Here is a 13,924-nt window from a genome sequence, read left to right on the forward strand (position 1 = left end):
ATCATGAGAACTAAAACGAATTATTCTTGAATGATTTGATATTGGTTGAGACTAGATCTGATGTTTTGCACCTGTTTTTTCCGTTATCTATCATGATCTGGGTTTGTCTGAAGTCTAGAATTGCAGCAAAGTTCTGGTTCAATATTTGTAGATTTGTATGCAGGTTCGTCTCGGCCAAAGAGCGTATACACGTAGGTTCTGTTCTTTCAAGTAGTGTATACAAAAGAAAAGCTTCTCTTTTCAAATCTGACTGATCTATCTAATCAAATTTTATTGTTTTATTGTTGTCTGTCAATGAAGTCTTCTTAGATATGAATGTAAAACTCAATGCATAAGGAGACTAGCATTTGATTGATTGATTGTATAAGTGAGAAGAAGTGATCTCTGTCCCTGCCTGTGTAAAGCTCTGTAAATTGACAGTAGATATTCTGTATATTGCTGGTTGGTATAGACTTGATTCAAAATTTTATGTTTGTAGTAGTTTTGAACGTATACACAGGTTTTATTAATGGAAGTGGTGTATACACACAGTTTGGGTTTAGCCAAGTAGCATATACACTCTAATGCATGATTTTTGACGTTACAACTGGTTTTGAATGATGATTCAGGGTTCTGGGTTCAACACAGTGTTCTGGTGTCAGTGATCTGATTGTTCAGATTAACTGAATGTTGGTTGATGCAGTTTAAGTTTAAAAAGTTTTTTTGATGGGTCCAGTATGAAAATTGGATGAAACGTGGCCTTCAGATTGTGGTGTTGTGATCCAGGAGTATCCTATCTGAAAATTCATGAAACGTGGTCCCTGGAGGAAGAAAGATGGTCAGTGCCTACGTACTAGTAAACATATTGGCTAGTACAAGAGCTAGGGGGTTGCAGCTCCCTTCCAGTAGAAGCTGGAAAACAAGAGAAGGTTGTAGCCTTCTGTAGGTGGGTGCCTGCGTACTGGTATGAGTATGCACCAGTACAAGATTGTAAACAGATTTTCTTATTATTAAAAGAAGACAGAGACGAGAACAACAATTTTTCACCCACATTGGGTTTCCACCATAAATCTTGGTGTTCATGTGTGTTTCTTATGTGTGATGCTTTATTCTGCTTTTACTGCACTGTCTAATAAGTTATTGATGTACCAATTTAAGATCAACACATGATAAATTGTCTAAATCACAAGTTCTATGGATATATGCTAGTTTCTTTAATCACAGTTGCACGTACATGCTAGTTCACTTCACTGAAGTAGTGTATATAAATCTGTTTGGGAAATAAAATTATTGTTCTGATAATACTGATTCACCCCCCTCTGAGTATTATTTCCAACAATTGGTATTAGAGGAGGTCCCTTAGAAGAAGCTTGATCGCTTGAAGGGAGATCCATCAAGATGAATAATCACGAAAGCATGGGATCCATTAGATCGCCAATCTTCGAAAATAAGAACTGCAGCCTATCTACAATCTCTTGGAACAGATGTCTGGGAAATTGTGGAAGGAGAATATACATTTCCAACAACAATTCCTACAAATGCAGCAGGTAAAAAGCAATATGAAACCAATGCCAAAGCTACCAATACTTTATTGGGAAGTTTGTCACAATCAGAGTTTGTCAAAGTCATGCAGCTCAAATCAGCCAAAGAGATATGGGACAAAACCATTCAAAACTATGAAGGAGACTCTCAGGTAAAACGTGCTAAGCTTCAAGCTATTAGAATTCAATATGAAACTCTTAAGATGCATAGTGATGAGAGTATATCTAGTTACTTCTTACGTATAGATAAGGTCGCTAATTGTTTGAAGAATCTAGGTGAAGAAATAAAGGAAGTTACCATAGTTGAGAAAATTTTGAGATCCTTGTCTGCTAAATTTGAACCAAAAGTGTCTGCCATAGAAGAAAAATAGGATCTACAGAATATCACTATGACACAGCTTCATGAAATCCTAACTGCTTTTGAGATGAGAAAAGGAGGTCCATCAGATATGAGAGAAGCCACATTTAAAGCTTCAACAAAAGGAAAAGAAAATGAAGAACACAATGAATCAGGACACATTTGAGAAGAAGAAGATGAGGTAAATTTTGTCAAGAAGCTTCAACGAGGTTTTGGAAGGTTTAGAGGTAAGCTACCTTTCAAATGCTTTGCTTGTGGCAGAGTTGGTCATTATGCTGCCAGATGTCCTCATAAAGATAAATATGAAAAATGAAAGGAATATTCAAAAGGGAATAGGAAACAAGTTGTGAATAAAAGGAGTTACTATACTCATGAAGATATCAATGGTTTATCTAATAGTGATGAAGATGAAACTGGACAAGATTACAAACTTCTCATGGCTTATGATAGAAATGATACTTTTTGGAATGCTTTAGAAGAAGAAAACTTTCATGAAGAAATATCTAAACTCAAAATCTGTTTAGAAGAAAAGAATATGATCATAGATGCCTTGACATACCAACTTGCTAAAAAAGAAAAACACAATGAAAAACTAGAATGTGAAATTGTGGGTCTAAGAAAAGATCTTGAGAAAACAAAATCTCTCAATATTAGATTTGCTAGAGGATCAGAAAATTTAAATGAAATTACCAAAGTTCAGCATTCTCCTCTGATAAAGACAGGTCTTGGATATACTGAAGAAGCATCTCAATCAAAGAAGCCATCAACCTCCACCAAAAGCTATCTTGATGAAAAAAAGACCAGTGAACAGTATGAAAATCGTCAGCAAAGGCATAAAGCTAATCACCAGGTAAATCATACTCAATTTACTACAAGGATGAATATCAATGGATGCGACAACCAACCTCAAGAAAATCATACTCAATTTTCTCCAAAGATGAATATCAATAGAAACTATAATCAACAAGTAAATAGATTCGATAGTCGCAGAAACTTCTTTAATGGGAAATGTTTTTCATGTCATAATTTTGGGCACAAAGCTGCTCAATGCGTTGCTTACAAAACCATCATGACTAGAGAAGCACGAAATCAAAGGAATGTAACAGGGATCAAGAGAAGTTCCTATAATAAATTTTCTCCTCTTGAAAATGAAATAGAATGCTCAATCTGTAACAAATTTGGTCATGAAGAATCTGAATGCAGGAGAAAATTTCGGCAAACACCTCAAAAGGAGCAAACACCATTAAATCCAAAGACAAGGAGAAGGAAAGAATCTCAAACAAAAAGATGTGGCATAGCCTTATATGCAGAAGGACAAGAAAATTAGTGGTACATCGACAATGGATGCTCCAAACACATGACATGTGACAAAGAGAAACTTCACTCATATAATGCTTTAGAAAAGGAAAAGAATGTCTCATTTGGAAATGACACTCTAGCTGTCATAAAATGTAAAGGTTCTGTTTTCTTGAAAGAAAAGGTTAAAGCTAGAAATGTTATGTATGTAGACGATTTAAATCATAACCTGTTGAGTGTCAGTAAAATGTGTGATCAAGGAAATGAAGTGGTGTTTTGATCAAACGAATGTGTTGTTCATGAGCTTGATATAGGAGAGACCATGATCAAAGGTACAAGAACTCTAAACAACTTATACATACTCAAAGGAGGACAACAACAGTGCTATCTAAGAAAAAATGATGAAAACTGGCCGTGGCATAGAAGATTGGGACATATAAGCATTTCTCAAATAAGAAAAGCATGCAGACTCAAGGCTGTTTTTGATCTTCCAGATATTAGCACCTAGAAAATACAAAATGCAAACCATGTCAAATTGGTAAGCAAACCAGAATTCATTTCATGGAAAAAGAAGGGTCAGCTAGTAAGCCTCTTGAACTTGTCCATACTGATTTATGTGGACCAACAAGGAAAAAGTCACCTCGTGGAGAAGAATACTTTATTTTGTTCATTGATGATTTTTCTAGAATGTGTTGGATAGGTCTTCTAAAGCATAAAGATGAAGCATTTGAAAAGTTCCAAGCCTTCAAAGATTTGGTTGAAAATGAATCAGATCGAAAAATCAAATGCCTCAGATCTGATCGAGGAGGGGAATTTATATCGGATGAATTCTTTGACTTTTGTGAACAACATGGAATAAAAAGGAAATTCTCCACCACAAGAACTCCTCAGCAAAATGGTGTGGTAGAAAGAATGAAAATAACAGTTCAAAAAATGGCTCAAGCTATGCTAGATGAATCTGGAACTCCTGCAACCTTCTGGGGTGAAGCTACATTCATTGCCATGACTATTCTCAACAAAGCAAATGTTTGGGTAAATAGAACTCAAACTCCACATGAACTTTGGTATGGTAAGACTCCTACTGTAAAATACTTTAAAGTTTTTGGAAGCAAATGTTTCTTCAGAAGGACTGATGAAAAACTTGGTAAGTTTGAACCCAGAGCAGATGAAGATATTCTTCTTGGTTATTCTTCCAGAAGTAAAGGATATAAATGTTATAATAAAATACTTGGAAAAATTGTTGAAAGCATTGATGTTGTAGTTGATGAAGCATGCAAAAATCCAAAACAGATAAAATCAACAGAAGATTATGACAATGAGGAAGATGGGGATTACTTTCCCACATCAAATCAAAATTATATTGAAGAAGAAACCAATGAAGCACCAGAAGAACATATAATGGTAGAAGAAAAGAATCTGTCCAGGTATGTTAAGAAAAATTATCTAGGAACTCAAATTTTAGGGGAAAAGGAGGCAAGTGTATAGACAAGAAGAACTATTACAAGGACCTCAAGCTATCTAGCATTACTATCCTCCATTGAACCTCAAAATGTAAATGAATCATGCAAAGATGAATGTTGGGTCAAGGCCATGGATGAAGAACTTGAGCAAATTGAAAAGAATGATACTTGGGAATTAGTTCCTAGACCTCATGATAAAAATATTATAGGAACTAAATGGATATTCAAGAATAAACTGAATGAAAATGGAGAAGTCATTAGAAACAAGGCCAGACTTGTTTGTAAAGGGTATGCTCAATAAGAAGGTATAGATTTTGAAGAAACTTTTGCACCTATTGCCAGACTTGAAGCCATAAGGATGTTTCTTGCTCTTTCAGAAATTCAAAGTATACCAAATGGATGTAAAATCAACCTTCCTTAATGGAGATTTAGAAGAAGAAGTATATATTGAACAGCTAGAAGGATTCATTCTTGGAAATGATGCAAAACTTGTATGTAGACTCAAAAAGACTCTCTATGGTCTGAAACAGGCTCCAAGGGCCTGATATTATCGCCTTGACAAATATTTACACCAACAAGGTTTTACAAAAGGTTCTGCAGATAGCAATCTATATACAAAGATTGAAACTGATAAATTGCCAATTATTATTGTTTATGTTGAAATCTTTTTTGGTAGCAATGAAGAATCCATGATTCATAATTTTGCTTTAGTAATGCAGAAGGAATTTGAAATGTCCTTGCTTGGTGAACTTACCTATTTTCTTGGTCTACAAGTTCAACAAACTAAATATGGTATTTTTCTTTCGCAAACCAAATATCTCAAACAGATCTTGAAAAAGTAAGGAATGGAAGATTCTAAACCTGTATGTACCCCAATGGTAACAGGATGCAGTCTCAGCTCAAATGATGAATCAACATCAGTACATCAACCAAATTACAGATCCATTATTGGCAGTCTGCTTTATCTAACTGGTACCCGACCTGACATCATGCATGCAGTAGGAATAGTTGGAAGATTCCAAGCAAATCCAAAGGAATCAAACCTTCAGGCAGTCAAAATAATTTTCAAATATCTTCAAGGAACTCAATACTTTGGACTATGGTATCCTAGAGATGTAGATCTTACTCTTCATGCATATACAAATGCAGATTGAGTAGGAAGTGTTGATAATAGAAAAGCACTAGTGGTGGTGCATTCTATATGGGTTCCAGGTTAGTGTCTTGGTTCAGCAAGAAACAAAGTTCAATTGCTTTATCTACAGCTGAAGCAGAATATGTGGCTGTTGCATCTTGCTGCACACAACTACTTTGGATGATGCAAACTTTGCAAGACATTCAGATCACATGTACTCCACCCATCTCCATTCTATGTGATAATACAAGTGCCATCAGTATTTCAAAGAATCCAGTCATGCACTCCAAGACCAAGCACATACCCATCAAGTACCATTTTCTACGTGAACAAGTGCTTGAACAAAAGGTCAAATTAGAATATGTTCCCTCCAAAGAACAGGTTGTTGATATATTCACTAAACCACTGCCTAGAGAAACATTTGAATATCTCAAACAAAAGCTGGGAGTAGTTGCTGCATCATCCTACTGTTAAATCCAGTTTTTCCAGATGAAGGTTATTATACGCATGTTTCATGAAGTATAGTTGCATATACACATGGGTTTCTGTGGCTGAAGAAGCATATATGTTTTTTTGACAAGAAAAATAGTGGGTCAAACTTTGATATGGGTGCTTTGTCTGATGTTGGTGATTACAGTCTAACGATATGATTTGTTCATTAATTTTTATTTGACTGATAAAGATGCCTTGATTAATGACTTGTTAAAAATTGCACAAGTAGCACAGGTTCAAGGGGAGCATTAGAATTCACCCGCATTCTGCATTGTTGGCATTATGGTTGCTGAGTCCAGCTATGGCTTCAGATATTTATACCATTTGTTGCTTAAGTCATGTAAAAGTCTAGGGTGTGATATGTTTTCTCATACATTTGAATAAGACCTATTGGACAAATGATGTAATTTGTATCCCCACTTTGCATGGGATGGATGATGTAATATTTATTGTATTTCTGTCATGTATAAACAATTGGTATATCCCCACTTGGTTGGGTGGATGAGTCAAATCTGGTGTATCCCCACTTGGTTGGGAGATCGATGTATGTATGAGTCATTGGTGATAGGAAGGTCATACTCACTTAGTTGAGTTATAGAGTCATGTTATTCTTTTGATTGTTTTTTTTTTTACAAATTCAACATATACTTAGGGGGAGCATGGACAACATAATGTATATCAAAGGAGGAGAATATATTGGTCTGCCCTTTTCCCTTGATGTCAAAGGGGGAGAGTGTCTTGGTGTTGTTGTTGCCATCAAGTCCAAAGGGGGAGATTGTTGGCATTATGATATAGGTGTTGTCCTTGATGGCAACTCACACAGATGACAGTTCATAGTGCAACAGGTTAACAACAAAGGATTACAGATCAAACTCTATAGATTGAAGAAAGAGAGGTATACGCTGGTTCACTTTGTCAAAGTAGCGTATACACGTGGGAACACAGAACAAAAAGAGCGTATACGTATACATGCACTTTCACAGAAGGAAAAGTGCGTATGGGATGGAAAATCAAGGTTTTGGTCTGTGGTATTGACCCTAGGTATTTTGGTCCAAGGTATTGGTCCTAAGTGTTTTTGGTCCAAGGTATTGACAAAGGGCCTAAAGCTATATAAGGAGGAGAATATCATAAGGCCAAAATGTGCAAGCAATACGATTCTATGGAATACTTCTATCTAAAGTATATTTTGTGTTTTAGGTTTGGGACTAGATCTAAAATATTTATGTGCACCTTGAGTTCAATATTGGATCAGGATAATGAGACCTGAATGAATTATTATAGAATGATCTAATATTGGTTAAGACTAGATTTGATGTTTTGCGCCTGTTTTATTCATTATCTATAATGATCTGGGTTTGTCTGAAGTTTGGAATTCTAAAAATTTCTGAGTCAATATTTGCAGATTTGTAGACATGCTCATCTCGGCCAAAGAGTGTATACATGCAGGTTCTGTTCTTTAAAGTAGCATATACGAAAGAAAAGCTTCTTTTTTCAGATCTGACTGATCTATCTGATCAAATTTTGTTGTTTTACTGTTGTCTGTCAATGAAGTCTTCTTAGATCTGAATGTAATAATCAATGCATAAGGAGACTGGCATTTGATTGATTGATTGTATAATTGAGAAGAAGTGATATCTGACCCTGCCTGTGTAAAGCTCTATAAATTGACAGTAGATATTCTGTATATTGCTGGTTGGTACAGACTTGATTCAAAATTTTATGTTTGCAGTAGTTTTGAAGGTATTTGTAGGTTTGATTAACGGAAGTGGTGTATACACGCAGTTTGGGTTCAACCAAGTGGCGTATACACGCAATTTAGGTTCAACCAAGTAGCGCATATACTCTAGTGCATGATTTTTGAGGTTACAACTAGTTCTGAATGATGATGCAGGGTTCTGGGTTCAGCACAGTGTTTTAGTGTCAGTGATCCAATTGTTCAGATTAACTTAATGTTGGTTGATGCAGTTTACGTTTAAAAAGTTTTTTTGAGTCCAATATGAAAATTGGATGAAACGTGGCCTTCAGATTGTGGTGTTGTGATCCAGGAGTATCCTGTCTAAAAATTCATGAAACGTGGTCCCTGGAGGAAGAAAGAAGGTTGTAGCCTTCTGTAGGTCGGCGCCAACATACTAGTAAAAATATTGGCTAGTACAAGAGCTAGGGGCTTGCAACTCCCTTCCAGTAGAAGCTGGAAAGTGAGAGAAGGTTGTAGCCTTTTGTAGGTGGGTGCCTGCATACTGGTGTGAGTCTGCACCGGTACAAGATTGTAAGCATATTTTCTTCTTATTAAAAGAAGACAAAGACAACAAAAACAGGTGGTTTTCACCCACATTGGGTTTCCACCTTAAATCTTGGCATTCATGTGTGTTGCTTATGTGTGATGCTTTATTCTACTTTTACTGCACTGTCTAATAAGTTAATGATGCACTAGTTTAAGATCAACACATGATAAATTGTCTAAATCACAAGCTCTCTATATATACTTTGGTTTCTTTATTCACATTTGTGTGTACACACTAGTTCACTTCATTGAAGTAGCATATATAAATCCGTTTGGGAAATAAAATTATTGATATGATAATATTAATTCACCTCCCTCTCAGTATTATTTCCAACACAAGATTCTTCATGCACTTCCTTATTCAACTGACACTTATCCACCAAGTTAGGACTAATATAATTATAATTCGATCCAGGATCAATCAAAATAGAAACAACTTGATCACAAAGCTTACCTTCCATCTCGATAATGGATGCCTAATGATCTGCCTTCCTATTATCCATTGTTGCATATATTTGAGTAACACTTTGGCCTACATCCCCCACTATTTGTGACTCCTGAGCACTGTAAATATGAGGCCTTCCACCTTGATATGATGGACAATCCCTCCTGGGATGGTCTCCACCATAGGTCCAACACCTCAAAGGTTTTTTTTGTGATTTCCTTTATTTTGTTGCTGCTCAGGCTGAGACCCATGTACTTATGTGGATAATTGGACTTCTTATTTAAAGCCACATTTTCCTTGTCACCTGTATCCTAAGAACTTTCTTTCTTCTTAGGCCATTTTCCTCTAGTCTTCTCATTACCATTCCAGTCACACTTGAACTCTAGTTAGCACTTTGACTCCTCATAACAATGCTTCAACTTTGTGATGGCTTCCTCCAAAGATCGAGGATCATCAAACTCAATCTGGTCTTTGAATGAGAATGGAAATCCGCTAATGAACCTTTGGATCTTTGCCTTTACATCCTTGAGATAAGGCACACATATCATAATTTTTAGAAATATGGTTGTGTACTCTTTATCTATCATGGAACCCATCTTGAGCTCATAGAATTCCTTGGTCTTTCCATCATAATATCTCTTAGACAGGTAATTCTTCATAAAGAGTCTTTCAAATTATTCCCAAGTAAGCTCCTCTTCCCTGATACATCTGACATGCTTAACATATTCCCGCCAAATATTTACTTTTCCCTTGAGATTGAAGGTAGCTATCTTGGCTTTCATATTCTTAGAGTAATCATGAATTTTGAATAATTTCCTCATTCCAAGAAGCCATGCTTCTACATCTTCTGACTTAGTCAACTCTCCGTCAAATGTAGGAGGCTTAGATTTCTTGAACTCTTTTGGAAAATACCCCCTCTCACTCCTCCTATAATGATGTTGGCAGTGATGGAGAAGATGCATCCTATAAGAAAAGCTAGAATAAAATCTATGAGTACTATCACTCCTCTCAGGTGTATCCAAGAGTCTGCCATTCTTCACTGTATTATCCATGTCTAGCCTGTGCCTTTTTGAGCCCTAATTCCATCTGCACCATTTGTCCTTTCTTCTTGTTTGTCCCAATGACTGAGCCCCAACCGTCCCTACTTCTACAAATCTGAAAGGCTCTGAAGAATAACTACATTGACCTCAACTTGGTTTTCTTGAGCATTCACAAGACTTTCTTATGCTTCAATCAACCTCTCATTGTGTGTCTTACAGCTTATGATCTCTTCCTTCAAACTTCTTAATATATCTACAAAATTAGGAGAGTCTCCCTCTCCTCGTTGCTTAATTGATCTCTCCCACCCCACCAATTTCTCTTCTGGATTGTACGGTGATTCATATGAACTAACTCAACTATTCTGCTCTTCATCACTTGGCCTTTTATTTCCTACCATACATCATTGTTCGCTAAATAAAAGCATAATCAAAAGCATACCTCAACTTAGTGTTGGTGAGGCTATTTCATCTGCATAGGCCAATCCAAATTAGCACGATAAAACATATAATGTGCATGATATAATAACGATATCAATAAGTACCTAACATACAAGCATGCTAAACATATAGACAACTAACATCCATGCATAAGAAATTTCATTTATCCAAAGGTCCAGTGCTATAACCTCACTCTGATACCACTCTGTAACACCCCACCCCACATTTACCTACTTTTAAAAGCTCACCAGGGTAAACATGAGACAAGAGTTACTATGCATGACCCAAAATCCAAGTTCTAGTTATGGAAGTGGGGTCTACCATCACATAACTTGTTGCAACCTTCCTGTTGGATTGTTGGGGCTTGACCCAGGTTCAGAGTTAATTAGCCAAACAAATCCCTATACTACTGGCCCTTTCGGCAACAGTCCGCGGAGTGCGAATTGAGGTCTCACCCGAAGTAGTATGGGAGGGTGCTAGAACCAGGTTTCCGCACCCTTGAGATGTTTGAGAGGTTCGACTGGTCCCATTGTTTGTCCCCGCGCACAGGTTACTTCGCACACTTCCTTGTTCCTCATGCCCTGATACACTTCCTTCACGCAGCCCTAACCAGGGGTTGTGGATCTTCCGCGCTGCTAGAGCTACGCTCTACACTATTACCTGAGATCTTACTTATCTTCCTATACCAGTTAGTTACCTTTGCGTACTTGGATGTCTTACGCTATAATTAGTTATACAAAACATTCACATAAGTTCGTGCAACAAATAAACAATATACTTGCAAATTATACCTAATCATATATTAAAATAGGAAAATATGCACAGAAATATGGTAAACTTCTCTTTATTGATTCTTCCAATGGTTACAGACTCAACCTGCCCTGCACACTCAGCTGCAGGGGTCCGCGCACTCAGCTGCAGACTACTTGGCCTCTGTGCACTCAGTTGTAGAGCCTTCCCCTACTCTACGACCCAAAGACACACTTTACACTTTTACTCAATCACTTAGACTTCTCATCCTCCTATCCCCTTCTCTACACTTAGAGCCTCGCTCTATTTATACAATCCCATGGTTCGCGGACCATGGGTAGGTCTATTAAGCCGACATTACATTACAAAACGAGGGCGGACAACCCTGTGACTCTATTATAATTTCGCGCTCCGCGCCCACAATTCGTGGAGCTTTTACACATTTGGTCAAAACTTGGGATTTAAGCCCCAAAACATGCCTTGGGGGGATTCCATGCCCAACAGGCCCCCAACACAAACATCGTGACTCACACTCGAGTCACCCTATTAGCACAGAGATATTCGCGCGGAGTCCTTCCAACTCTGCTTGAACTGTTGCAAGGTCGGCAACGCACTGAGCTGCTGTCTACTGGATCCGCTGCATGCGTGCTTCTGAGACCGCGGTGTCGGAAGTGCTTCTCTGCATCTATGACTGTATCCCCTGCATTTGTTTATAGTCCCACGCCTTCCTCCGAATCCTTGGAGTGCGAAGACCATGTTTTTGCCGGCTAGTTAGATAGTCGGGCCACCTGTGTAGGGCCTTAATTGGCTGCCATTCACTTTGCCTGGGAAAGGTTCTCCATTTATTTTGACTAGCTATATTGTGCCTCTATTTATGACCTCCTTAATAACGTATGGTCCTAGCCAATGCATTCTGAACTTTCACGGGAATTTATCAAACTCACTGTCATACAACAACACTAAATCATTTACCTCTAAGGTGCACAAATTAATATGGCGATCATGCTAGGCCTTCTCACGTTGCTTTTATACCTGCTGATGAAAGCCAGCCAGGAACCATTCCTCCTCAAGTTCTTCCAACTACGCGAGCCTTTCTTCCAGGGCTTCGCGGTCTGTCATACCTATGAGTGCTGATATGCATAGACTAGGTACAATATAATCCATTGGCATGACAACTTCCATGCCATAAACCAACCAAAAAGGTGTATGTCCCGTCAATTTCTTGCACGTTGTCCTATAAGCCCATAGTACTACAGGTACGCGCAGGTCCCAATTGCTTCGCTGCGCATTGTATACTTTGGTTAGCGCAGTCTCCAGTATTTTGTTGAATGCTTCTACTGTCGCATTGGCTTGTGGGTGATACGGTGTGATTTTCTGATGATATACCTGGAACTCTTCTGTTAGTGTGCTGATGGTTTCATTCAGGAAATGTGTACCACAATCACTCATAAAGATTTTTGGACAGCGAAATTGAGTCAACACGTGTTCAAACAAAAACTTCATAGCCGTGGCAGCTGTACAGTCTTTGACTGGCTACACTTCCGCCCAACAAGTCAGGTACTCTGTCGCGGTGATAATGTATCACGCGCCCATTTTTCCCTGAGGTTTGATAGGTCCTACAAAGTCGATTGCCCACTTTTCGAAGGGCTGCAACATCATTTGTGGATTCAAAGGCATCTCGTTCCTTCGCGATGGTTTACCTGTCCTTTGACATATATCATAGGCCTTATAGTGTGCTTTTGAATCCTGATGAAGGGTTGGCCACCATAACCCTGCGCGGAGAATCTTTTGCACGGTCGCTCGTCCTACATAGTGTCCTCCTGCAGCACCCCCATGCGCTTCTGTGAGGATCTGACTTCATTCAAATTCAGGTACGTACCTTCACAGTATCTCATCATTGCCCATTTTGTATAGGTGCCCCGCGATGACAGAAAAATCAGCCACACACACCACTAGTTCCTTCTTCTGCTGGACGGAGTATTCCTTCGACGTAGTTCCCGTTGTCAGAAAGTGGATTATATCTTCAAAGTGTCTATCTGCTACGCGCATAGCAAAGAGCTGTGCATCAAGTAATCCTTCCTCCAAACTAGTAGGTTCCTCTCCTGTCTCAATACGTGACAAGTGATCCGGTCCTGCGTTCAGGCATCTAGGCTTCACCACGACCTCAAAGTCATATTCTTGGAATAATAAGAGCCACCTGCATATGCGTCCCCCCAACACAGGCTTGTTGACCAAGTATTTTAGTGCGGAATGGTCTGTATACATCTTGAAATGTCCCCCTAGCAAATAGTGTCGGTATTTTTGGAGCACGTACACCATAGCCAACCCCTCGCGTTCGGTTGTGGAATAGTTATTTTTTGCTTTAGACAACCTACGACTTGCAAACGCGATAGGGTGATCCAAACCCTCTCCACCCTCTTATGTTAGCACTGCTCCCAGCGCTATACATGACACCTCAACATGGACATGAAACTCCACATACCATTTTGGGAAGACTAGGATTGGAGCGGACGCCAATTTCTCTTTTAGTACATCCAAGCTCTTCATGCAATCATCATTCCAACAGAATGTGACATCCTTTTTCAACAGCTTTTCCATTGGCGAGGTGATTTGGGCATAGCTTTTGATGAACTTCCTGTAGTACCCCGTATGTCCCAGGGTAGTGCACAACTATTTAACACTTCGTGGTGCTTCCAAATTCAGAATTACTGC

Source organism: Pinus tabuliformis, chromosome 3_1 (assembly GCF_031772625.1).
Source record: "Pinus tabuliformis cultivar Carrire ecotype Pingquan chromosome 3_1, CPIR1, whole genome shotgun sequence".
Taxonomy (NCBI): domain Eukaryota; kingdom Viridiplantae; phylum Streptophyta; class Pinopsida; order Pinales; family Pinaceae; genus Pinus; species Pinus tabuliformis.